Genomic DNA, 27,711 nt, shown 5'->3' on the forward strand with positions numbered 1-27,711 from the left:
CTATGTTTTTCCCAGTTAAATTTGGAGATCTATCTGTAGAAACACTGACCAGTTTGCTCCATGATAGCTTCATCCGTTTGAGCTAACCATGAACTCTATCATGCAGTCAAATTCCCTTGCGCCTTTCATCAGTTCCATGGACAAATATTCCTCTTTAATTTCAAAGTTGTCATTGATTCCTCTGACAAAAATTAAGAGCTATGCAGTGTCTTTTATGCCAGTGCTGTCATCCAGTGCCAAAGGAAAAAACATGAAGCACTCTGCTTTCTTATTCAAATCAGATACCAGGTCTTCATCAGTTAGTTTTACACAACGGATAACAGTTCTGAGTGATAAACTAATGTTTTCAGACTTGTTTTTGCTTTCTGGGAATAGAACACCTACCATATATTCCTTCAAAAGCTCGGCTTCAGAAAAAGGCTTGCCAATCTCCCCCCCCCCCGCCTTTCAGTTGTGTATGCCAGTAAGTAGCTTACCTTTATTCAAGGTAGGTTCTCAAGAAATACATTTTGTTGAGTTTGTAAGTTTGCGACTAGTTTTGAAGCCTTGTTTGTGCTTTCCTTTGATGATAGATTACTAGCATAAATAGTATGTGCGATGAAAAGTGGTGGCATATATTTTATTCCTTGAACACAGCAATGCTTTCCTGCAGAGGCGTAACTAGAGAAAATAGTGCCTAGGGCAAGCACTGAAATTGCGCCCCTGTCCAAACAGGAATGATGGGACTTGTAGTCAACAATATCTGGAAATCCTTGTTAAAGGGAACCCTGTACCATCTAGACATGGTTGTTGATCAAAACCTGAAAACATGAGCCATCTCTGTAAAAGACTTAGAACAACAGTCAGGAGTTATGAGAGGATTCCAAGTGTCATTTTCTCTGTCTCATCTCATTCTTTTTAAAAAACATGACTTTGTCCTAGAGAATCACCTGCCCAAATAGCCACTAGCAAAATAGGGGAAGAAGAAGGTGGTGATGGTGGTGGGGGGTCTATAAACCAGTGAATGATTCCTGCCAGCCTTTGTCTTATGATGACTGTTGGCTCATGATGGGGTATATGTGCATTCACCACACCAGTGCTTACTTTGACACCAAGAGGGAGGAGGATACATTAGTTTGACACACTAGACAGAGGTATTTGCAACAGGAGCAGACAGCCAAGTTCTGCCAGGGCCAAAACCAGCCCCTGCCAGACTAAGAAATCATTGTAATTTGCCCCTTCCTGTCACAAGCAATGTGCTGTTCTTTTATTATTGACTCTAACTCTCAAATATCCCAGTCATGGATGGAAAATTCAGGGTCAATTTACAAGAGACACATTTTCTACATGGAAGTTTCTTCTGTGCAGGTGTTGTGCAGAAACCCATGTGTAGTGACCGCCAGGGGCATAGCGAGGTTGGAATGGGCCAAGATGAGATTTAAAAATGGGCCCCCAGCCCCTCAAAGTCCAGGGCCTCCACACATCCCAGGCCCCCAAGGATTTAAGTCTGCTATTTCAAAATAAGTATGCTGCCTGGAAATAGATTTCACTGAATACACACATGCACACTTCACAGTATATAGTGATATACATTGAGTACTATATATTTGTGCTACTTTTAATGACTAGAACACACTAGCAACGCTAATTATTAAAATGGCCCCCTCGCTGCAGATTAGCAAAGGAGACTTTCAACCATGCAGGGTGAGCCTATGTTTGTTTTCTCAGAATTCTGAACAAATTCAGTAAAGTTTGATTCCAGGAGGTTTTTCACACGAGGTTTTTAAAGCGCTTTAACACACATCTCCTTTGGAATGGAGGTGCTGCATTCACATGTTGACCAGATTTACCCTGAAGTCCCTGCAAGTTATTGGAGAGCAGTTCACAAACAAGAAAAATAAAATAAAATAAAAGCACAACACATGCTTCACAGTTCTCACTCAGACCTTCTGGGTTGCAAAACAACTTGAACATAAGTGCATTTATAAATGAATGAATGAATAAATAAATAAATAAATATTTGTTCCAGAAGTTTTTGTAATTTTCTGACATGAAACAAGCCACTTATAGGCCTTAGATAGTTTTTGTTTTTAAAGCCAGCACATTTTTCAGTCTGTTTTAAATTAAATATTCAGAGACTTCTCAGTCTCTCCCCACCACCCATATCAAAGCCCTATGGCAAGCAGATCCCTATATACGGGGGTAACCACAAAAAGGAATTCACAGCCTACCTTGCAAAAGCTGTGCTGGATGGTCTGGTCTGCTGCAGGGAGGGTCTGCTGCAGGGAGCTCTGCCAGCCTCCTTCCTGGCTTGCTGGGGCCTGCTGAGTTCAGGCTTCAGGGAGGCCTACTCGGAGGCCTCTCTGGAAGCCCCGCCCACCCGCCGATCAGCTGAGAGGCAGAGAGAGAAGAGCTCTGCAGTTTGCAGGCGGCTCCGATCCTAGGCCAGAGCTGGAGGCAAGTGGCTGAGGGGCCCTGGGGCTGGGCAGGTGGGCGGTGGGGGTGGCAGGAACTGGCGTTGCACCCCCACCTCAGTGGCGCCTAGGGCACGTGCCCTGCCTGCCCCCCCCCAGTTCCGCCTATGCTTTCCTGGCATATCAAGCATATAGCCTTAGATCCCACATTTATGTATTTTGGAGTCCACGCTGTTGAAAATGCGACACTCACTGTTCACTTTATGTTTTTTTACCCTGTTCATTTTCCCCGTGTGACCTGCCTATCTGACCCACTACTGCCCCTGCCGCTGCCTCCTTCTCTTCTTCTGCTGCCACTGTCTTCTGCAGCAGCTGGCTAGACGTCTAACTGCTGGGGCACATTATAATGATGCCACCTGCATGGTGCCGTCATTACAGCGTGCCACAGCAGTTAAACACTTAGCCAGCTGTAGCAGAAACCAGGTGATGGGGAGTGATGGCAGCTAGGCAACGTGAACTGGATAAAAAGGTCACACAAGCTATAGTAAACCCACTTCTGGACTATGGGCATCTAGCTGCTTATGGACTTCCAGCTTTCTTTATTTGCTTTCATTTTTGTTGTGGAGAATAGCACATTAAAGTTGATGTGCAGGATGTGGAGAGATAAAAGGCTCTCTTTCCACAGTCTGAATAGAATTTTTGTAGTTGTTACAGAGAATGCCTCACACCTTAACTACAGAGCTGTTCCTTCATCTCTAATATAAATTGTCCCTCTTGTTGGCAAATTATTAGTCTATGCTTTTCTGTCTGTCTAGAAAGCATTGATTACTAACCTGAAAACTCTTGACTTCAGCATTCAAACATGTTTTTGCTGAGGCTGATCAGAAGAACATACAACCTTCTCTTAATATTACTAAACCCAGATATAGCATTTGACTAACAATAATACAGTAACAGTATCAGAAAGGTTTTCAAAACAGGAATATTGTACAATTTGCCACTTTTAATCTCTTTTTTTGCATGAGAGTATTGTTGAATATATAACTGGAAGAAATATGGAAGAACCAGGGGTATAACTATAATAGGGCAAGGGGAGACAGTTGTTTGGGGGCTCACTGCCTTGGGGGGGGCCCCCCAGAGGCAAGCCACATCATTGACTCCCACAGCCACTCACCCGCCCGGGCTTCCTCAGTTGTATTCGTCTTCCGAAATGGATGTGAGATTTAAGACCTGGAGCTATCAGAACATCATGTTTTTCTCTAGTACCATTAAATGACTTGCATCGTCCACAATGTACAAAACCTTTAAAAAAATTTTTTAGGAAATTAGGATGATGTTCTATTGTGGCACATAGGTATGTATATATGAAATAAATATTACTATGCTTTTTGTTACCACTATTCAGCCTCATTTAAGATTTCTTTACTTCATGAGCTGAGCTTCAGTGAGGGGGGCATTTTAAAATCTTGTCTCTGGGCCCACTACAACCTTGCTACGCCCCTGGGAAGAACAGTATACAAGGTTTTTTTAAACACATAAAATAGGTCATCATTTTTCATTCTGTAGTACTGATCAGTGACTTAAGGTTGTAAATGCTTTTCTTTTCAGTCCATAGTAGTAGAACAAAAACATATTTTAGTCTGAGTGTTTGTAGCTGCTTTATTAAATATTTGATAATTAAAGTAAGACTGGCTTTGAGGATGCTTTTGTTATAGTAAGGTACTCCCTTAGCTTGTCTGAAAGACAGAGTGCCAGGAGTTGATTTAAAAGCCATCTAAACACTCTTAGAGAAGAAACTCAGATGGAACAAAAAATGTAAAAACCTAACTCTTACTTTCTCTTGCTCCATCTTTCACAACATTTGAATTGGGAAGAATTGCCTAATTCCTGTCTACAAGTCTTAGTTGCTTACAAATTGTCCTCTGGATCTACCTGAAGCAGATGGATTTGGAAACATGGAGAATTAATCAGAAAATCCCAATAACCTATAAATCATCTGAGCGTGATTAATGTTTCTTGAAAGTGAAAGGTGGTGAGATGGTAGCTTGGGTTGTCTTGCAAGGCTAGCACTTCTTCCGTGAGAGCAATTAGTTTCAGACATTGATCCAATAGATTATGTAGGCCAAAAAGTTGATGCTTGCTTGCATTATAAGGTTTTTACCACTGTACTAAATTAGGTTTTCAGGAAGAGTGGTACTGAAAGGCAGTAGATTACCTATGCAACCAATTTTCCTGTGGAGATGCAGTCAAGGGAGGGGCCATGGAGGAAAGCAAGATTTGTCAGCAAGGGCCCTTGTTTTTCTGTTTTCTTACATCAATAACTGGAAAGTGCATCTGCTGAGTAATGCTGAGTCATCAGAATCCATGTGTGTCAGAAGATCTTTCAAATCCTTAACCTAGCATGGAAGAAGTGCTAGATTGTGAGCCCTTTGGGGACAGGGAGCCACTTTTATTTATTTATATCTATGTAAACCGCTTTGGGAACTTTTGTTGAAAAGTGGTATACAAGTATATATCATATTTAGTTAGGGGCTCTCAAACTTATTTCTTATTGTGACCCCCTAAAATCAGGTGTTCTCAAACAGTGAGTTGGGACTCTGTGGGGAGATTGGAAACAACTTTAAAGGGATCAGGAGGGAGCTGTTGGGAATCAGAAGCCTTAACTGATGTCTGCAAAGCATGAGGACAGTCAAGAGCAACAGGAAGCAGACAGGGAGACAGGAGCCGACAAGCACCTGACTCCTCCACTGCTCACAAAGCCAAAGGTAAGCACAGTAGCAATGTGTCTTTGACTTATGAGCTGGAAGAGAGTTCCCTCTTGGGAGGCAAACATGTTGCTCACAAGCCCCTGCCTCCCACCAGTTCCTTCCTGCCTCTTCAAAGTTGCTTGCCACACCCAGGGGTGGGATCTCAACCCACAGTTTGAGAGCCCTTGTTTTAACCAGTACAAAAGTATTTTTGAATATCTTTTAGAATATTTTTTTTCTTACACTTATTGCATATGAAAGTTTCTATGAAAACTATAACTTGAGTTTAAATTGACACATTTTCCTCCTCCCTTTGTGGTCAGAGACCAAACTGCTAACCACCACCTTGGGGGAGATCAACACCTGGAAGCACTTTGTAAGTGGTTTTTGAAACCGTATTTATATTGCTCCACCACTGGATATGTATGGCATTTTTTGAAGAGTTTAAATTTTCTTTAAGGGGCTCTTCGGGCAGGCTTCCAACTGTGAAAATGAGTTCTTATAAAACCTAAAATGAGAGGAGCAGTCAGTCAGACCACACCCTCTGTTCTTTTTGGCTTGTCAGAAGTTGACTTTCAAAGAGATTTTTCTACACACACGCGCACACACACACACACACACACACACACAAAAACACACATATTTTCTTTACTTGCAAAAGTCAAAGTGAAACTGATTTAAATGGAACAATAATAAAGGACATTCAGGTGATAAACTAGCACTAGGTAGATGATATTGCTTGGAATGTTTCATGTTCAGTACTATGTTTATCTGTGTAATCTGTTCTTATTTCTATGTGCATGGTACTTACAGAGTCACAATAGTCTGTTATAAATCACTGGCCCTTCCAGTGCTTGAGAGGGTGATTGCAGATCTTTGACACTTGTGCACCCTGTAGTCCAGTTTTCAGATTTGCCACTCAGTATAGACAACTGCATTTCATGTTTCCATATTAGCCTCTCACCGTAAGAGCACTCCACCCAGCTATAGGAGGAATATCTCCCTTCAGGGTGTGTTATGTGTGGGATGGAGGGAACTTTCAAAAGGATTTTGTTTCTTTCTTCCATTCAGCAGGGGCATATGCTCGGTATTTTGAGGGCAACTGTTATATTTTGTTAATTCAAGAGGGCTGCATTACCATAACAACCATGGGAAAGTATTTTTGTTAGGCTTTTAACACAATATTTTCATGCATTCTTGGTTCATTCCCTTTTTCTCTCTGTGAGCCATAGCATGCTTTCTGAATCCCTCTGTCTGTTAACTCTCCCTCCTTTTATTTCTCCACTGTATGGTGTGTTCTCTTCTCTCTGTGCTGCTACAGGCTTGCGCCCATGGGCGGATTAAGCCTTTTGCTGCCCATGGGCGTCCAAGGATTTTACGCCCCCATCACCACAGCAAGGAGGGTAGGGGTGCCAGGGAGGAAGGAAGTCTCCCAATTTTTCTTCTAAATGCCACCGCAGCAGCGGGATGGGGGACAGTGCCAGCGATTCGCAGCTGCTGCGGAGAGTAGGAGATGAAGGGAAAGCCCCCCCCCTGCCCTTTTACATTATAACACCACAGCCTGTGCAACAGAATCGGGCTGCAGTGGGGAGGGTTGTGTTTGTTGAGGAAGGAAGTCCCCCGTTTACCTTAAAGCAGTGTCCATCGTCTGCCTGCTGGAGCATGTGGAGAGCTCCTTCCAGCTCCCCTCCTCTCTCCCAAATGAGTGCATGCTCCCGACATAGCCCATTTGGGCCCTTGGCTGCATCCTTGTGTGGGGGGGACTTCCTTTCTCCTCGCCACCCCATCTTCTTCACTGCGGTGGTGGGGGGTGGCAAAAGACTTATCTCTACTACCGCCACATGTTAAAAAATTGTTGTTGTTGTTTAAAAAAGATAAAACATTCCCCCGCCCCAAGATTTATGCCACTCCTCCCAGATTTGCTGACCTAAGCAATTGCCACTATTGCCTCTGCAGTAATCCGCCTCTGCTTGCGCCCCCTTCTCTGTTGTCTCCTTTTAAAAAATTGCTCTCTGTCTCCATTGATGAGTTATTCTGTTCTTTTCACTTCTGCCCTTCTCTGTGCAGTTGCTGAATTGGGTTTTATACCTGCACAAAGCATCTTTGGAGCCTGCTTAGCTGAGACCCCAGTTTTGTGACTGTACAGATGACCATTGAAAAAATTTCATTTACAGGTGACTTTTCCTTTCCCCTGCTCCACAGGCAATTCTGTGCTCATGTCACCCTTTTCTTCTTTCTGTACTCTATATCACTTGTGTCTCAGATTCCAGGGAATTTCCCCAGGGAACTACAAATAGGGAGGAGATTACAGTCTATCCATGGGCCTTATGTTGTGTAGGCCTCCATTTAGCATAGGATAGCAGCATTTAGTTAACTCACTGAAGTGAATATTGTCCCATAGAGTTGTGTGCAAACTGCAGTCTCTGAAATCTGGCACAAATTATGGAATCCTAAGTACTTGTGTGTGTTTAAAAAGCCTTCACAGCTGTGCAAACCAAACAAGTTTCATAAAAGGCGCAGGTGGTTCCATAAAGGATCAGCACCTGAGTGGTCCCAGATGAAGCCAACACAGTTTCAGATATTGCTCCATGGCTCTGTTTTTCTTCTGCTGCACCTCTGCTGCCCCTTTCCTCTCTTGTCTGGAAATAAATGGTGAGTATGTGGGGATGAACAAACATATGTGAAGTGAAGTGAATGATGGCAGTGGCTAGCAGGGCAGATAGTGGTAGATGCAACCAACAGGCAAAGAGTGGTAAGTCTAGAACTATGGTTAAGCTGACAGAGAATTGTATTTGTATTTTTCTCTGAAATACAGTCAGAGAAAAAACCCAGCAAGCCAACAAAAAGACAAAAGCAGCAGAATGAAACCCACATAAAAATTCCGTTTAAAAGCCTACCTAACAAATGGGTCTTAAGGGCCCATATTATAGGCCCTCAAATATGCCCTTAGTTTGGAAATTCCAAAGATGCAGATCCACCACTGAAGCCCTATCCCTAGTCCCCACAGATTGAATCTGACCAAAGAACTGAGCCTGAGACAACTATCTTAGGTGACATAGAGATGAAGGCAGTCCTTAGATAATATAGGGTTTTAAAGGTAATGACCAGCACAATGTATTTATTTATTTAACACATTTTTATACCGCCCAAAATGCACATTCTCTGGGCGGTTTACAACAATACAATAAAAACCACCAATAAAAAGATTTAAAAAATTCAACAATTAAAATTTAAAACATTAAAACTATTAAAACACAATTAAAACAATATCTAATTAAAAGCCTAAGTGCACAAATGCATCTTGATTGCCTTTTAAAAAGTTGTAAGAGCTGGGGAGGGTCTTATTTCAGCAGAAAGTGTGTTCCAATGTCTCAGGGCAGCAATGGAGAAGGCCTGTCCCCGAGTAGCCACCAGACGTGCCGGTGGCAAATGCAAACAAATCTCTCCAGATGACCTCAATGGGCGGTGTAGTTCATAGCAAAGAAGACTTTCTCTTAAATACCCAGGGCTCAAGCTGTTTAGGGCTTTATAGGTTATAACCAAAACCTTGTACTTTGCCCGGAAACTTATCGGCAGCCAGTGTAGATCTTTAAAGATAGGAGTTACATGGTCTCTCCAAGATGACCCAGAAACCAACCTGGCTGCCGCATTCTGGACTAACTGCAGTTTCGGGACTGCATACAAAGGCAGCCCCACATAGAGCACATTGCAGTAGTCATGTCTGGAGATGACCAGCAGATGTACTACTGTTCTGAGGTCATTTATCTCAAGAAAGGGACACAGCTAGCATATCAGCCAAAGCTGATAAAAGGCACCTCTGGCCACTGCCTCAACCTGGGACACCAGGGAGAGTTGTGTCCAGAGGCACCCCCCAGACTGCATACCTGTTCCTTCTGGGGAAGTGTGACCCCATCCAGAACTGGCAGATCAAATTCATCTCCCAAGAACCGACCCTGCACAATAAGTACCTCCGTCTTATCTGGATTCACCTCAGCCTGTTACCTCTCATCCAGCCCATCACTGCTTCCGGGCAGGCATTTGGGGAGGTTATGCCTTCTCCTGATGATGTTGACATGGAGAAAAAGATTTGGGTGCCATCAGCATACTGATAACACTCTGCACCAAATCTCCTGGTGATCTCTCCAGCGGTTTCATGTAGATGTTAAACAACATCGGAGACAATAAGGAGCCCTGAAGGACAGTTTTTGAAGAACAGTCCCCGAGGGACACCATTTGGAATCTGCCTGAGAGGTAAGAGTAGAACCACTGCGATGCAGTGCTTCCCGCCCCCGACCCCCTCAGACGCTCCAGAAGGATACTATGATCAATAGTATTGAAAGCTGCTGAGAGGTCCAAAAGGACCAACAGAGTCACACTTCCTTTGTCAATTCCCAATTGGAGATCATCCATCAGGCAGACCAAGGCAGTCTCCACCCCATAGCCCACCCAAAAGGTGGTCTGAAACAGGTCTAGATAATCAGTTTCATCCAAGACTGCCTGGAGTTGGGAGGCCACCACTCTCTCAATTACCTGCCCGGCCACAGAAGGTTTGAAACAGGCCTATAGTTGCTCAACTCCAAGGAATTCAAGGCAAGCTTCTTCAGACATGGTCTAAAAATTGCATCCTTAAGGCAAAAAGGCAACCAAGCAACCACAGGAGAAGGAGCTCTCCCCCCCCGGTACAGAGCGGGTCTAGCGACTGGCCGCCTGAAGGGGCTGAGTAGGAATTTTTTGCTCCCAACGCATTGGCCACTGTTGGGGTTTTTTTCGCCTACTCTGTTCTGTGTCCTGGGTGCGTAGTTAGAGTTAGGTCAGCCACAATGGCAGGAACAGTGCGGGCGGGGTGGTAATTTGAGGGTTAGAACATCGGTGAGCACCCTTGGATATGTAAAAGGGGTGATTGGTTAATCGCTCCTTTGTAGCCTGTGCGGCATGGGGAGAATGATTGCCATGAACCCTGCTTCAGGACTTCTCCAACCTTTGGGCTGTGCGGTCCGGGGTAGACGAATGGCTAGAAGTATCCAGATCCTCTCTTACAGAAGCGGGGGGTTGGCTTTGAAGGAATTGGGTGGAGTGTACCTGCCCATTCCCGAGCCAGGGTGTGTCGCCCAGTAGGGCGCTGGGTAGGATTTCAGAGTTCTGACCTGCTTCTATTGGCCCGCACTGTTCTCTAAGGGTGATTAATCACCTGGTGTTCCAGTCTGCCATGCTTTGTGTAATAGTTAACAAAGTTGTGGCCCTTTTCTTCTATACTAAGTCTACGTGTTTTCTTGAGCTGGGGTCTGGGGACAATGTTTAATTTTTGTTTTAAAATGTTTTAAAATTGTTAGTTGTTTTATTGTTTTTAATTTGTTTTAGCTTTTCATTGTTTTATAAGTTGTTTTAATTGTAAACCGCCCTGAGCCATTTTGGAAGGGCGGTATATAAATTAAATTAAATAAATAAATAAATAAAAAGGCATCCTCCCCTCCCTCAAAGAAGCATTTATGATCTCTACCAGGCCTTCTACAAAAACCTCGCTGCCAGATAGTATTAGCCATATCGGGCAATGGTCAAGAGAATAGGTGGTAGGCTGCATCGCTCCAAGCAGTTTGTCCACATACTCACAAGTCACAAACTGAAACTGATCCAGCCTAACCACATAGGAGGAGTCACTGGACACCTCCGATTCAGACACTGCAGTAATTGTGGGGTCTAAATCCAAGTCGGCCCAAATACGAGAGATTTTATCCACAAAAAATTCATTAAACACGTCACAGCGGGTAATAGATGGTTCCAAATTCTGATTAGAGGGAGGTGGGACACTCACTAGCCCTGTTACAACCCTGAATAACTCCGCTGGATGTGAACTTGCAGACGCAATACGGGCTGGAAGGAATCGCTTCTTTGCAGCCCATATTGCCAGAGCATAGATCTTCAAATGCACTCTATGTTGTGATCTATCAGATTTGAGTTGAGTCTTCCTCCACTTGTGCTCCAGTCGTCTACCTTGATGCTTCAGCCCCCGTAGTTCTTCTGTATACCAAAGGGCCAATTTTGAAGCGGGTCAGAGAGGATGCTTAGATGCAATCATGTCTACTGCCCTAGTGAGCTTGCTGTTCCAGTTCTCCACCAGGGCATCAACAGGATCACCAGCAGAGCCAAAGCTAAATCCCTCCAAGGCTGCTTGGAACCCTATTGGATCTAATAACCTTCTCAGGCAGACCATTCAAATGGGCCCCTCGCCCCAGAAAAGGTGGGGTGTGACTGTGAGTCAAACCGTAACCAGATAGTGGTCCATCCATGACAATGGGGAAATCACAGGGGTCCCCACCCATAGAACACCACCCTGATCAGAGTGAAAGACCAGATCAAGCATGTGACCTGCATTGTGTGTCGGTCCCAAGACCACTTGCGATAGGCCCATAGTTGTCATGGCTGCTATGAACTCCTGAGCCACCGCAGACAAATTGGTCCCATAGTGGACATTGAAATCCCCCAGCACCACAATCCTGGGAGACTCCAACACCAAACCTGAGACCAAGTCCGTCAGCTCAGTTAGGGACTCCGTCAGGCACTGGGGCAATCAGTACACCAACAGAAGTCCCAGTCTATCCCTGGTCCCCAAACTTAAGTACACACATTCAATATGGTCAGACACTTACACAAGGATCCTGGTCAGGGAGAAGTTGGCAGGGCAGCTGGAAGGGGGAAACAGCTAGTAGATTACTGATTTCCCTTCCCCTGTAACAACACACTGACCTGATAATTTTACCTCTTCTATTCCCCACCACCACCAGAATAGCCATCCCACAGTAAGTGGACACACCTCCTTTCTCTCCATCCCCAGACAAAACAAGACACATCTGGAAAAACCCAGGACCCAAAAACAACAGAAGCCAAAAGATACCACCTGGCTCTCACTCTCATTGCCTCCCAAAGGGGCAACCCCCTTTGGTGTCACCCCCCACTGGGCAGCAGTCATCTCTGGGAAGCAGATGTTAAAGCCACCACCTCCTCCCTACAATGCTTTTGGCAACTGAGGCACAGGGCAGCAGCCCTTTTATAAGCCCAGAAAGATGGCTAATCTGGGCAGCTGATCCTCAAGAACTGCTGACTCACTCGCTCCCCCTGGCCCCGATCCCACACAGACTCACCCACAGGGCAGCAGCCACAGCCCCACACATTAGGGGGCACACAGGCCGACAAGCTGACAACAGCAGAAAGCAACCACACAGGTTCTCACCACTGGGCAGAAGCTGTCTCTGGGAAGAAGATGTTAAAGCCTCCTCCTCCCTGCAAGGCTTCTGGCAACTGAAGCACAATGCATTGGGCCTGAAAATGCAGTGGTTTGTCTGAGGTGGAATACGTGTTTTGCACACAGAATCAAAAATCTGTGCTGAAGTATCCTATTTTCAGCATCAAGAAAATCAGAATCCTGAAATCTGTAACTTTCACATGTTAAACAATTGTCTGGATGCATGTTTTGTGTTTGTTTTGCATGGTTTATTCAGCTTCTGCTCATCAAAGGAGTGAGGAGCACCTATGCTGGGCAGTAAATCTTCATTCTGTGAACACTGGAAATTAGTTTCAGCCTCTATTTTTCGTTGCTGAGGTTTTGCAAGATGTTGCCCACACTTTTTCAATTTTGCCTTTGCAGCCAAAAGTGTTTGAAATCTGCTTTTAAATAAATTAAAACTGAAGTTCTTAGGCTGTAATTCTGGGCCTGTGAAACCAGATGTTATAGTTAATATTTTTGCAGCAAAAGGATAGCAGTGAAATCTATTTCTGCAGGGTCTGGGGAGCAGAGTTATGTCCATTAGGTCAGTTTAGGGCCAAACCATTCTAAAATGAAAAGGATGATTGCAATTGAGAAGATGTTCAGATAATCAATGGGCTCTAATTAGATACAAAGAATATTTCTTTCATATAGATCCTCCCCCCACCCTTTGCAAGAATGTCTTTCTGTGCACAGACCAAATCACTCAACAGAGTGTACTTAGTTTGTATTGAAATGTGCTGTGAGGTGCACTTAAATCAGAACAAATTTCTGTGCATCTACAAAGGTATGTAGAACATCTGGATTCAGAACTGTGCAATTGACTTGTGATCTGTATAATACTTCATCCTACTGACAGTTAAATTCAGCCATGGAGTGTCTTTGTATTCTCGCTCTCCTCTGTGCAAGCTCTCCTCAGCAGATGTTATTTTTCCCCTTTCATAATCCACAAACCAAAAACAACATCACAGGGTTCAAAGGACTCTGTTTTATGACAATGGAGTGTGGGTGAGTGGATAGAGTAATACGTGGTGGAATGAGAGCTCAAGAAAGGAAAAGAAGCAAATACCTGCGTCCTCATTTCTTGTTCAGCTTTTCCTGTCCAATATCAATTCTTGACTGTTCTACATAAGCAATTGCCCATGTATTACTACTACCTTTGGCATACCCCTCAAAGCTGCATGTATGGAGGCTTGTTGTTATGGTGGCACATCGTGCTGCATTTGTGGGATGGCAATGAAGTTTGCTCAGGCTGTGATCATCTGTTATACTCCTGTTGCAGGTCAGATTTCATTTCAGGTGATGAACAGTATTCTGTCAGTTCCCTGAGACTAGGGGATATTTCACATGCTACAAAATTCCTACGTGGAAGTCACCTTGTGTTGGATATTATGCCAATTCTGCATGTTGGTAGTCACCAGTGTTCCCCGTGCGCATGTGTGCCCACTCACAAGTTTTTTGATGTCCGATCAATTAATTTTAGACCCCGCTCAGGTTGAATCAGGAAGGCCCTCTCTGAATGCACATGTACACACACACACTGCCTTGATACTGCCGCCCAGAACAAAACTCATTCCGAACACAGATGGGAAAAAAAATTAGAGGGAAAACTGATGTACATATGAACCATATAATCACATATGATTAACTTTCATCTCTGTACATACGTGACATGTAGAACATGTGTAAAATGTGAAGTAAACCCTATTTTGTAGATGATGGTATTTATTTTATTTTATTTTATTTTATTTACATTTATATCCCTCTCTTCCCTCAAGGAGCCCAGAGCAGTGTACTACATACTTGAGTTTCTCCTCACAACAACCCTGTGAAGTAGGTTAAGCTGAGAGAGAAGTGACTGGCCCAGAGTCACCCAGCTAGTATCATGGCTGAATGGGGATTTGAACTTGGGTCTCCCCGTTCCTAGTCCAGCACACTAACCACTACACCACGCTGGCTAGAAGTTTCCTTTCCCACCAAGACTTAAGCTGCATCAGGAACACCCAAAATTTAATGTAATCTGGGTAGAAAAATGCAAATCCTGTGCTTAGATCAATCAGTGTGTGTGTGAAATTTATCTTGATAGTATTAGGATGGAATTCAAAAATAGTTTTTAAATAATGGATGTATCAGAACAGATGGGAAGCCTTGAAAAACTAGAAGAAGAAGACGACAAAATGATAGGAACTCTGCCTTATCAGAGGCAGGTATGGCGGCAGCTATATAGGAAGATGCTGAAAGGCATCATCTCATTCTGCACGGGAAGAGGCAATGGTAAACCCCTCCTGTATTCTACCAAAAGAAAACCACAGGGCTCTCTGGGTGCCAGGAGTCGAAACTGACTTGACGGCACACTTTACTTTTATAGAGCGTAGACTTCCTACACCTTAACCAATAGCAACTTTGTCAAAGACCACTTTTGGTTTCAGACCCTTTACCAGACCGTGGCTGACATCCTACCACTGTGCTTGTGCAACAAACAAAGGTACACCAATCCAACATCATCATTTAGCTGCGTGAAATCATGGGAAGCCTTGAAATTGCACCATTGTACAAAAGTTTCATCCAAAACATATGAATAAGGCATGCTTCAGATTCTGCATGTCTGGAATGCAAGTTCCAGACTTTGCGCAACTACCTATTGCAACATTGTTGCAAAAGTGCAGCATTAGTCAGGATATCAACCACTGTCTATATATTTAAAAATATTTCTTTACAAAGATAATAGCAGGAGTCTTTTTATTTCTTTAATGAAAGCTAACGTTTGCTTTTACAAAGAGCCTATCTCCCTCTCTTTGACTTGACCTCAATGGCTTGCTGCTTCTGCTTATTGTGACCACCTTCTGTCAAGAAACTTTGATATAAAACTGTTTCAGAAATTTGAAGCTCTGCATGGGTTCTCCACTAGCTGGGAGAAACATTACAGGGACTCTTCATGACTACAGTGCTTAGCCTCCTTTTTGCTACTGTACAAAAACACACAAAAACTCAAACCAGCATGATGAACTTGGCAATGTGCTCTTTTTAAAAAAATGATCTCAGGCTGTCCTTGCTTCTGTTTAAGGCCCTAATGTGACCTTTGCTGCAGCATGATATGCAGAAGAAAGTATTGTCCATGCTCTTAAGCACTTTGCTTTGAGGGGAGAGGCTGTAGCTCAGTGGTAAGAGCATGTGAATTGTATTCGGAATGTCGCAGTTTTAATCTCTAGGGCTGGGAATGCCCTGTGTCTGAAACTCAGGAGAGTTGCTGCTAGTCATTGTAGACAGTATGAAGCAAGGTGGACCAAGGGTCTGACTTTAGAATATGAAATCAGCTTCACGAGACTAAGATGCTCTGAAAGTACATGGCTTGTTTGGGGGCAGACAACTAAAATAAGAAGCACTGCAAATGCTTGAGTAAGGGGCTATGGGATTAGGGCTGTATTCTAATGGGAAGTAGAAATGCTTTTTGTTCATAAGACAAAACTATAAAAATGTCATTAAATATGCCAAAAAAGAGGAAATCAGCCTGAGAGGTTGTTAGACCATTGAATGACAAAGGAGTGAAAGGACTGGTAAAGGAGAGCAAGGGCTTGCGGAGAAACTGAATGAATTATTTGTACAGGAGAACCTCGTTACTTGTGAGATTTCCATTCCTCACCTAGTACTGCCATTTTGGGGCTGTTCTGGGGCTTTTATTCCCGCCCCCCATTCAGTAGCTTTCAGAACAGACACTAACCTAGCTGGCAAATAATGGGCTATGGGGAAAGGGGGGGTTAGGTTCCAGGGTGGAGGAAAAAAAAATTTAAACCCCCCAAATGGCCCTGAACTTACAGTGGCATGCTTCGTGGTGGCCCCCTGTACCCAGGAATGCAACCAAAGGACAAAATCTCCCTCCCAAACCATGGGGGAGAGTCTAGGCCCCCCCAAAAAATGAGCCACAAAATGGTGCCTCCTGTCTCCTTCTGGGCTCTTCCGGACAAAATGGCAGTCATTCCACAGTCATCTTAAGAACTGCAGATATGTGGGTTTTAACCCAGTAGTATCCATGGATATTGGAAACTGCAGATACTAATGGGTTTTAACTGCGGTGTCTATTAGACACATAGCAGATATGTGGCAAATAAGTATTCAGCAAATAGCAAGGTTCTCCTGTAACTATCTTCAAGAGATGTTGGATGTTTGCCTATGCCTGAACTTTTTTTTTTAAAGGAAGGTGTCTGAAAATTAACAGACTCCATGTCATACCTACCTAGTCTTAAAGAACTCAGTCATGACATTGTTAAGCTGCAGTATATTTAAACAAGTTGTTCTAGTAAGGACTAATCAGCCTACTTTCCTTTTACTGTCTCTACAACTGGACTATATTTGGTTCAAATCAAGGTCCACACATTAGATCTCTTGCACCTTAAATGTTCATGCGTCCTCCATCTTGGATCGGGGTGAATGACAGCATTACCAACTACACCATTGAGGTGTCCCTGTGCATGACTCACTACAACTGTATATAATTTGGTTCAAATTGGTTAGACATCCTCAGGTTAGTGCCCTTGCACCTCAAAAGTTCACACGTCCACCATCTGGGATCGGGGTGGATGACATCATCACAAACTACACCAAGCTGTGGTGTCTCATGACCGCAAGAACATGGTTAATGGAGCAAGCACTCAGTTAACCTCGTTTAAGGGGAGGGGTTCCTAGGCCACCGCGGAAACACCGGGCGAGCCCGGTGGTTCTAACAGTCACTAAGCTGGTCTGGGCTCTCTTAGCCCGGTTTCTAGTGATCGTCAGATTAGCCTCACCGTTTGCTGAGGGCAAAAGAAATAGACCTCCGTGTGTTCAGTGTGCAGCAGTCTCCTTGTTACAGTTCTGCTTTAATTAATAAAATGCCGGTGGCAGACTGCAGCTGGACAAAATCTGTCTTAGGAACAACAGCTGAATCTGCACTGTGTGGCAAGAAAGATGGAGCATTTTCTTGTAGGCATTCATTAGGGTGAGACCTTTGGGCTGGGAAGTGTTCATCCCTGACTTCATGACTTTTAATATTGGCTCCCTTGAAAACCTAGAGAAATAATGACCAAAAATGTTAAAAGTCCCAGAAACAAGAATGCAAATTTAAAAGCCTCACATTTAAAAAATATTTATTTTAAATCTACTCAATACTGATGTTTGTCTTAAACTTTTGATTTCATGTCATTAGTAATGCCAGGGAATTATGCTCTAAGGAGGGAGATTTGTAAACCGCCCAGATGCAAATTTTAGACAGTATAAAAATACATTAAATAAATAAATAAAATTATCTCATCTGCCCCAAAAGAAAGGAACTATTTCTTGAAAGTGAACTAATATACACTACAAAACCATATCACCTGTGTACAATCTCAGACTGGCCTGTTAGCTGTGGCATCACATCCATATGCACGCAAAAATGAGGGAAAATATGTTCATTGTGTGTTTATGATGATGATATCAGTAGCCTTAGAGATGGTTGGATGCTGAGATGGCTCTTAGTATTGAGCAAGTTACAATAGCCGGTTCAGTTGCTTTATAATATGTTTGTAAAGCAATACAGCATTTTCAGTCCTGCTTCTGAAAGGTTATGTCTACTCTATGCATGTGCTTTGGAAAACTAGAGGCTGCTTTTGTCATTTCAGTGCTTTGTGTACTGAAACATTTAGAGGGCCTTCAGATAGCTCAGTTGTTAACTATATCTCCCATTTACATCTGGAGCCATGTAGTTTGATGTTTACGGCTGTATGGAACAAATTCATTGCTGAATGTCTCCCCCAAATCAATTATCAAAACTATTTTATGTTAGCTGTTTTCCGAAGCCCTCTGTCCCTGAAAATACTATAGGCTGTCTCTCATGACCAGCCCTAGGTAGGACAAGTGTCCTACCCAAGTTTGGGAGCTATGTGCAAAGCTGCTGCTGGGGAGGAGGGACCTACCCAGCAGCTTTAGCCGGCCGTTTAATAGAGAATAGGCATGTGCCCGAATCATTTTGGTGCCTCTTTGGAGAAGCGCTGAAATGATTTGGGCTCCTGCAACCAAAACATTTTGGCATGGGGTACCTTTAAAAGGAGGCAGGCAGGTCCTATCTGCTCCACCGGTGAGCCACCACTGCCCTCTGCCACCCCATCACAGCATGCGATAACACTATTTGCATGCCAGTGCCATCCCATTGGTGTGGTATGGTGTTTTAAAGACTACAGCAGCATGGCTGCTGTTTTTAAGTTAAATTTTAAGCATGACAGCATCATGATGGGGTGGCAGCTCACTGGAGGAGCAAGTAAGATCTGCCTGACTCCTTTTAAAGATACTACTCCCCTGCCCCCTGGGATGTACACATTTCCCTGGTGGGAAACTAAACTAAAGGTAAATATTCCCCTTTTGCTGCTCCCCCAACTTCTTAGTCTAGGGAATCTACCTTTACAAGTATATCCTGTGATCCAGCTCACCCAAGCCCATACCAGGCTGGGCTGGTTCGAATCCAGTCTGGACTCGAACCGAGCCGAGGCCTGAACCAGGTCACAACTGGCCCAGCCTGTCATTTGGGAGGCTGGCGGGGGTACTGGAGGAGCCCCTGCTGCTGCTTCCAATGTTGCTGCTGCCGTGGCCGCCTCCACCATCCCCGCCAGCGGGAAACTAAAGGTAAATATTCCTCTTTCAGCACTCTGCCTTCTTAGTCTAGGGTAAAGGGGAATTCTAGCTGGATTCCCCTTTACAAATATACCCCCCAAAGTGGCCTACAAATTGCCAAGGCCGAGCCTGGACCAAGTCAGTTCAAATACAGTCTGGATTTGAACCAAGCTGGCTGAATGGCTGGCTCCCACACCCCTGCTGTTTAATGAGGTAGGAGGGAAAGCTCTCCTACCCAGCAGGAGCCCTGCAAACAACCATTTCCCTTGGTTTGCAAGTACATGATCACAACACAAGAGCATGCACAGCTCCCAAACTTGTCCTGCCCAAATAATGACAGTGAACTAGTTTTATATAATTAACATATAACAATGTTTTGAACCTTGTTGATTTGGGAAAAGAGCCCGCAAATTGAAGTATGTATTGTTTAAGGTGCTATTCCATTGAACAAATATAGTATCTGTATAGTATAGTATTTCAGCTCTCTTACCATGGACATAATGTATAAGAGAAGCCCTGTACTGCCTAATTTCCATATTGTCAATGACATTTGAACAACATTTCAATTTTAACCACCTACATCCAGTTCATATAAAAATAGAACGTGGGGGGCGGGGAGTAGGGGTAAGAGATAAATTGCGATATGGTAGGCATCATGGCTTGTCATTTCTCCTCAGCATTTTCCATATGGCTTACTCCTTGCAGAGAGGTGATGTTTGTGACCTGGTGGTGATAAAATCCTGCATTTTCTCTTGCTTTCCTAAATAACTAACTAAATGAATGCAAAATCACTCTCCATTCCAGCAGGGCCAATAGCTGCTTTCCAGAGCCTGCTCAGACAGTTTTTGTCTGTAGGTTAATGCTTTTTTCCATTTGGTTTTCAGAATCCATATCAATATCAGATTGTGTGTGTTTGAAACCTCTTGAATCTTTGTAGGTGGCTGGAAAACAGAAGTTCATATAGTTACATGGTGGCATATTGTTAAAAAAAGAGAGCTCTTTGACTGTGGGAAGAAGGGAAACAATATTTTTAAACCTATCGCTTATTTTACCTTCTCATGATTAGAGATCTGTGCATTTTCATGCCCCTTTTGTTCCCCTGCATTATGTAAATACCATTCTGTGACTTGCTGTGTTACTAATAATAGTTGGTGCTCATCAGCACTTTCCACTTTGCAGAGGATGCTTTACAGATGCCACCTTCTTCCTTCCTCAAAACTCGTGATTTAGGTCTATGCTGTGTTATTTCAGAAGTGGGAAAGCAGGGTCCTGAGTTCAGGTATTGCCTAAAGGCAGTGGAGGCTGCAGTGCTAAGCATTTATTTATTTTTTACAGCTAGGAAATACTTCCATAAAATAGAGGCCAGGTTACTAAACAGGGACGTTTTATCCCTGAGCTAAACAACTCATGTAAGGCCCAAATAATTAATCCTTCTGTCTTATGTAACCCACAGCCCTGAGGCCTGTGTTACCAGATTACCTATTTGGAATCCTCATCCCAGAGCCTCAACATTCTTGGTATTCTTGTGGAGGAGAGAGTCTCCACTCTTAGTCTCTTCCTACACCTCTTGCATTTTCCACAGCAGTACTGTGAGCTAGGGATGTACACAGAACTTTATGGGCCTCCGAACTGCTTCGAAGAAGGATCTGCCGGTTCAGTGGCGGGGGTGTGTGTGTCTAGCTTTAAGAGTGGAGGAGGGTGCACTTATCCCTCCTGCCACTTCGCCCCCACTGGTGTCTATTTTTTTAAAAGCCCATCGGGGCAGCAACGTACCTCCCTGCCGCCCAATTGCCCCCATTGCCTGGATATGACCGGAAGTTTCTGATGTGCCTGCTTTTTTAAAAACGGATGCCGGCTGGGGGAAAGCAGCGGGAGGGGTAAGTGCATCCTCCCCCCACATCTCACCTCAAGGACCCCAGGCATATCTACTGCCTCTCATACCTAACCTGGCTTAAAGGGACATAGCATGTCTCCTCCTCCAGTCTGCTCTTTTGCGGAAAACACCTCATCAGCCTTTTTCACTCTACTTTCTCAGCAGCACTGCCTGCCACCATACTCCATTTCTAGTATTGGTACTGCTATTGCATGAGGTAGGCAGGGATTATATGAGTGGAGCTCATTCCTTATCAAGCACTCTTTCCACATTCACTTCCCACAATGGGTGCTGTAATGTTCATATTTTGTGCTGCACTGACAACTCTGGATTTTCATGTATGCACATGTGAGAATGCAAATGTCTTGTGCTGTGGTTCTCATACATGCCTGAGAATCCTTACAAGTCTGTCAACTCTTTCTGAGGTAGGTAGCCTACAGGGCCAGTATTGTCGATTTCACTGCCAAAGCTTTTCTATCCAGCTTGTGACTGAGGCAGAGGCATGGGCAGGAATCAGAGCTGGCCCTTCCAAGAGGTAAAGTGAGGCAGTGGCAAGGAGGGTTGCAAGGGGCAGTAAGTGCTAGCCTCCCACCACCACAGCTGCATCCCACGGGAATTGCTGCCACCACCCTTCCTCACCCCTCTGGGGCATATGATTCATCTTCCTTCCTAGCTCCACTGGGGTGTACCTTTTCGTTCCCCTCTTCCCCCGCCTACTCCACCAACATGCGATAGAAACACTGTGCTGCCCCTGCCTCACACAAGTGCCTCCACCACAGCCTCAGCAGCAACCATGGCCGGAGAATGCTGAGCACCTGTCCACAAGTAGTGAACAGGTTATTCACCTCGGGCAGCAAAATATCTTGGACCATCTCTGGCAGGAATATAGGAGACACGGGCTAGCATACTGCATGTTACATGCATATTGCAACATAACATTTGTGCCGTTGCCCAAGAGCACTATTATGTTAAACACAAGAATCGCACAAACAAGTTGTACAATTGATAACCATTATTTCTAATTGATGTCATTTGCGCAGCTGCGCTTGCATGATTCTTGCTTTAGGCATATAGGAAGCTGCCATATACTGAGTCAGACCATTGGTCTATCTAGCTCAGTATTGTCTTCACAGACTGGCAGCGGCTTCTAGTCTCCCATTCATATGCAACCGGGGTGGACCCTGCTTAGCTAAGGGGACAAGCTACCACAAGAGCAGCTCTCCTCTCCAAATGCATTGATTCTTGCATTTAACACAACAGTGCTCTTGTGCAACTGCACAAGTGTTATGTTGCACCATGCACGTAATGTTGTACAGTATGTAAGCCAAGATCTCAAGGAACAGTAAACAGAATGGCTGTTCTCTTGTTTAGGTAACAGTTGCTGAGCACCAAGCACTTCCTTCCCCCTGGCTAATCAGGGCTCATCCATTAAGATGGATGTGTCCAGAATGGTGATCAGTGTAGCCTCTCCTGACTCCCTAGCATTGAATCTTGAAGATAGATCTGAATGTAGCTGCTGTTGTGTACTGTAGGTGGGTAGTTTGGTAGGAAATCTGGTCTTGTGGTAGCAAGTATGAATTGTCCACTTTGCTAAGCAGAGTCAGCCCTGCTTTGCATTTAAATGGGAGTCATGTGAGCAATGTAAGATAGCCCCCTCAGGAGATGGGGCTGCTCTGGGAATCTGCATGCTTGCATGCAGAAGGTTCCAAGTTCCCTCCTGATATCTTCAAGATAGGGCTGAGAGAGACTTCTGCCTGCAGCCTTGGAGAAGCCGCTGCCAGTCCGTGTTGACAATACTGAGCTAGACAGACCAATTATCTGACTCAGTATAAGGCACTATGACTAGATTTTTGTAAGAGACAGAGGATGTTGGTTTGAGGTCTGATTCCCTAGGAAGTGCCTTAATTCTAAAATACATGGATGCAATGGTTAGAGCTTATCTTCTCAGTCTCTCATACATTTACTGAATGCCACAAAGTGGGGCCAATTTTGGTAGTTTGGTTTTGTGTTTTTTCCACGAGGCATTGTTCTGAGCCCTGACTTGTTTGCTTTCAGATCTCTTTAAGGCCTGTGGACCTTATTCTTTGCATCTCATCTATGTGGCGTTTTTATGTGCAACTATAAAGCTGATTCTGCACTATGAGGTATGCAGTATTAGAATGTATTGATGTGGTCTGCTATGGAAAACGAAAGATCTCTGCTTTGAAACTTTCCGAGAGGAAATGTGTGTCTTTATTCTAGTGCCTGTGGGGCTTTAGAACTGTGAAAATCCACAAGCCCACAAGGCCGTTCCCCTCATTACCCTCTAAGTTATTGGACTCAGATTGTTAGTGTCTTTGTCATGTGAAGTATTTGATTATTTGTACAGTTAATGTTTAACAGATCTGAAGACTTTAAAGGGAATGGCAAGAAAGCTTCCAGACTTGCACAGCTTAGTCCCAAGAAAATGTGTGTGCAGTGACTTTGCATCCAGGACATTTTTTTTCCCCATTAGCCTGCAAATGCTAAAGCAGATCGACCTAGTGTCCAAAACTGGTCTTAGATTGGCTTAAAATGCTACAACCCTCTGGTATTGTTTTTGTCACTTGTCTTAACTAATTACTTGGCAAAACATACCACAACAGAGCTACTTTGGCTCGTGTGTGCATGTGTGTGTATATATGATTTATTTTTCTGAAATAATTAACCACAGCAATCCTCAATCACACTATTAATATTGTGCTGCATATTTGCCAGTCTGGGGATGATTATAGCTGAAGATCAGTGGGTCTGCCTTACATTGGTTATGCAATCATGCAAACCAACCTGTGCAGTCTGCAGCACACCAAAGATTGGTTGTATATTGGTGCACCAGTGTACAACCCAAGCATGTAATCTGTCTCAGAAACCGGTGTGATTTTCGAAGGGATTTATGAGATCAGGTATGATGATTGTCACCAGGTATTATGTCTTGCACATCAAGGTGTCTGCACCAGTTGCATGATGGATGCATGTGTAACGAGGGGGCACTGTGTTGTGCGTCTTTTTAAAGGATCCAGGGCTACAGTTATAAAGCAGGCAGTTTTCCACAAGAAAGGAGCCACCCTTGTTTTCTTGTTGGGAAACAACCATGCGGCCAGCCTGGTTTAAAGGAACAAAGGCGCATTTTCCATGCTTTTTCCTCTTTGGGGCTTGCTAAGCTATCCCAGATTTCATTGCTAAACACTGCTTTATTCCTGGACTGTTTCCTCTCAATCACTACTACTACAACAAATATTTATATATTGCTTTTCAACAGAAGTTTCCAAAGCGGTTTACATAGAGAAATAATAAACATAAGATAGAAAGCTGGTCTTCTGGTAGAAATCATGAATTGTCCCCTTTGCTAAGCAGGGTCCACCCTGGTTGCATTTGAATGGTAGACTACATGTGAGCACTGTAAGAAATTCCCCTTCGGGGAAGGGGCCACTCTGGGAATAGCATCTGAGGCTCCAGTTTCCCTCCCTGGCATCTCCAAGATAGGGCTGAGAGAGATTCCTGCCTGCAACTTTGGAGAAGCCACTGCCAGTCTGTGCAGACAATCCTGAGCTAGATAGACCAATGGTCTGACTCAGTATAAGGCAGCTTCCTATGTTCCTGTCCCCCAAAGGCTCACAATCTAAAAAGAAACACAAAATAGATACCAGCAACAGTCACTGGAGGGGTACTGTGCTGGGGGTGGATAGGGCCAGTTGCTCTCCTCCTGCTAAATAAAGAGAATCACCACTTTGAAGAGGTGTCTCTTTGCCCAGTTAGCAGGGGCATGTGTTAACCATACCAAGCACTCCTGTAGAGATGCATAAGTAAAGGTGGTGGACTGTCAGGTCCAAACTGAGACCCCCTAACACATGCTGATGTGCAGCTAACCTGTATGGTATGTACTTTGCTATAGGTGGGCCGCATATCAGATGTCCCAACTGCCCCGCGTAGTCTGTGCTGCAGATAGGTGAGCTTACTAGTTTGTGCAAATGTGGTGACCATGTCTCTGTGTGCTGTATCAAGAGAAGTGGCAGTGCTGTATTATTGTGTATTGCAAAATTCCTGTTTACTCGGATGCGTGTCATAGGTGGCTCATCTTACAATGGTGCTGACAAAATGACTTATAGATACAGCTAAAAGGAGGCTTATTTTCCTTGACCTTCCCTTTTCTTGCACCATCAGTGTTGCTGCCTGTGATAGATTGAACAGGGTTTGTGGACCTCAAGGGGACATTCCATAGTTGGTTGGACTATGTAAGCAGCAAGCACCTGGGGCAGAGCTATCAGTGTTCCAAGGAGTCCTTGGAACACAAGCTGCCCGGATCTAGGAGCTGCTTTGCTTGCCTTCCCCCTCCTCCCGCTGGCTGGCCACTCTTGTTGCCCTGCCAGCCGGCTGGCCACTACTACTGCTGCTGCCACGCCATCCCGCCTGCTGCTGCTGTTTGCCACTGCTGCTGGTGGCCACTTGTCTGGCATCAAATTGCCAGCCACCCCAGCAGCAGAAGCAACTGGCCAGCTAGCGAGGCAGCAAGAGCGGCCAGCTGGTGGGAGGCAACACAGGCAGCAAGCGTGACAGCAGTGGCAGGAGTTGTAGCAAGGTGCTGCCAATAGTAAGCAGGGGTGCTTGCTGATGCCGGGAGGGACCATGCCACTGTAGAGGGTGGCACCTGTGTTTATGATTGAACACAGGGCATCTCTGCCCTTGCTATGCCACTGGCAAGTCTTTATTGCAAGGGTTCTCAAATGTTTTGATACCATGGCCCCCTAAGATTGGGGGTTCTCAAACTGCAACCTAAAAGTAAGAGGCAGGGATCTTATTCAGTGTCTCCAAGGAATGGGGACTGTCAGGGATGACAGGAAGTGGACAGGGAGCCAGGAACAGATAACCACCTGCCTCTCTGCTACTCACAAAGCCAAGGGCAGGCACAGTTGCAGCACTTCTTTAGCCAACAATCCAGAAGCAGGTTCTCTTTTGGGAGACAAACCCATCACTCCTGTCTGTCCCTGGAATTCAGTGACATCGAGTGAAGCCCTTTGCTCTCTCCTGACTCCTGGCCCCCTTTGAAGTTGCTTGAGACCCCCCAAGTGGACCTGACCCACAGTTTGAGAACCCCTGCCTTACGGTGAAAATGAATCAAGAATGACTAGTTTTAAATGGAACCAATAATGATCACCCACCCTGGGGATTATGCACTTTGCAATCCTTCCAGCAATAATTGTTAGCCTGAGTCCCCTGTTTTGTAAAGATGGCTTGTATGCTGGAATTTGGGGTTTTTTTTACTTCCAAAGCAACAAAAGCTCTTTTGACTGCTGGAGCATTCCAACTCTGTACATAGAACAAAGCCAGAAAATTGAATGGAAAGGTATTAGGAGGTTATATCCTCCTCAAAAGACTATCTCTTCAGTGGCATAAGGACTGTAATTTCTTTGCTCTTGATTACTTAGGTTGCAATGCTAGCTACCCTATTCCTCCTAAATTATGCGTTGTAATTCTGGGATTTGGCTGAGCGCCTCGGCCTGGCTCTCCTTCTGAAGTGTCTCTCCTTGTCGAAGCCATGGGGATGGTTGCAAAGTGCCTCTGGAATGCACGCCAGCATTCCTGCAGGGTAGCCTCTGCTGAGGCAATCCAGAGGGTCATTGTATGAGGCACGTGGCAGGCATTCATGGGTGGAGGGGGAGGATATTACTAGGTACAAATGGAAACCTAGCTCCTCATCAGTTTGAACTTGACATCTGTATTAGGCAAAGGCACAAGGTTCCTAAATGACCAGTTCATTTTTCTAGATATTGAGAGTTTAAAAATATTAATAGCTTAGAGACTATTAGGCAAAACCTGCCAAATGTCCGACATCCTGCTCCTGCTTTTAAAACATGCCTCCAAATGAGCAATTTAATTAGCTGGAACTTTGCCTTCCTTTTTTTGCTTGCCAACCCACAATACAGTGAAGCTTGTACAATATTTGCATTGCACATCTAACAGCCAACTATGTGTAAAAATGCTGTGCAATAGTATTGACTTCTGTCATGCTTTGTAGGTTGAACAGCAGATTTAAACAATTAATTAAAATGCCCTAGCATAGAGATCACATTTACATTACACTGGAAATGCATAATGTATATTTCATTGTCTGTATTATTAAGCGTGATAGTTGTGTTCCTTGTAGCAGGTACACTGGACAAGTGAAGTCCAGAAGCTGAGAACAGAGAGTTTTCTAAAATGGAGGGAAAGGGCAGGGATTGAAACAGAGCTCACCAAAGCTTAGATACAGAACCAATTTTTGCATGTGGCTTGACCCTAGTAGGCTTGTTCACACAACCCTAGTCAGAGCCCAGTCAGGGGTAGGAGAACCATGTGCACTTCTGATTGGTGGTCATGTAAACTCAAACATCAGGGTAGGAGGAGAGAGTGCTTGTGTGCAAGTTGGAAGTTGTGTAGGATGGCATTTGATCTACCTGCAATAAAATGCTGGGGGCAGAATGTGGGTTGGGCATGCTTGCCCTACCCAGCTTCTGCATCCCTTCCCTTGATTTTTGGGCTTACATTAGCATTGATCAGAAGTGCATATGGCTGTCCTACCCTGGATGGGTGCTCCTCCAACACTGTTTAGGGTCAAGCCTAGTATTTCTGTGCATATGAAAGATGCAGAATCCTCACCACTAAGTGGGTGCTAAACCATCCGTAGTTAGGGTACAGCTTGAGAGTAAATCTTGGGAAGCACGAGGATCTGGTTGGAAGCTTTTGAGGCTTTCCCAGCAACCAACAGGAAACAGTTTGCTATGTTAGGGAACAAGTTCGTTTATTTGGGAAATCCATCAGGGAGGTAGA

The 27,711-nt window shown here is 44.4% G+C and overlaps 1 protein-coding gene and 1 long non-coding RNA gene across 6 annotated transcripts in view; one reads left to right on the top strand and one right to left on the bottom strand.

Annotated features, from left to right (window-relative positions):
• Nucleotides 1–2,294, bottom strand: part of LOC128323011 (uncharacterized) — a 35,295-nt gene extending 33,001 nt beyond the window's left edge. Inside the window, exon 1 of the long non-coding RNA XR_008306144.1 lies at nt 2,211–2,294. This is a non-coding gene — a long non-coding RNA (uncharacterized LOC128323011). The remainder of the gene's footprint in view (nt 1–2,210) is intronic.
• Nucleotides 1–27,711, top strand: part of ZSWIM5 (zinc finger SWIM-type containing 5) — a 212,413-nt gene that overhangs the window by 93,244 nt on the left and 91,458 nt on the right. The gene's annotated exons all lie outside the window — the stretch shown is intronic.

This window comes from Hemicordylus capensis, chromosome 4 (genome assembly GCF_027244095.1).
Source record: "Hemicordylus capensis ecotype Gifberg chromosome 4, rHemCap1.1.pri, whole genome shotgun sequence".
Lineage (NCBI taxonomy): Eukaryota > Metazoa > Chordata > Lepidosauria > Squamata > Cordylidae > Hemicordylus > Hemicordylus capensis.